Genomic DNA, 342 nt, shown 5'->3' on the forward strand with positions numbered 1-342 from the left:
CTAGTGGCAGTGCGAGTGGGGAAGAAGGAGGGCTGGGGATTTCTGTAGGAGTGGAAGAAGAGGAGCAGGTGTTTTCTGTACGAATGAGGAAGAAGGGGAGCGGGGTTTTCTGGACGAGTGAGGAAGACTGGGGAGCAGGGGGAATTGGGGGGGGGGGAGACAGAAGCGGGAGAGCGAGCTGTTCGTGTTTATAAGGCCCGCTGCACTAACTACTCGCTTTTTCCCAAGAACCGCTCTCTTCTTTTGCGTTGCTGCATTGGAGCTGGCGCATGGACTTGGCTGACTGGCCATGCATGCAAGATGCATGTGCCCGCCGGCCACTACATGCGCCTGGTTTGTTAC

The sequence above is a fragment of the Triticum aestivum genome, chromosome 3B (genome assembly GCF_018294505.1).
Source record: "Triticum aestivum cultivar Chinese Spring chromosome 3B, IWGSC CS RefSeq v2.1, whole genome shotgun sequence".
Lineage (NCBI taxonomy): Eukaryota > Viridiplantae > Streptophyta > Magnoliopsida > Poales > Poaceae > Triticum > Triticum aestivum.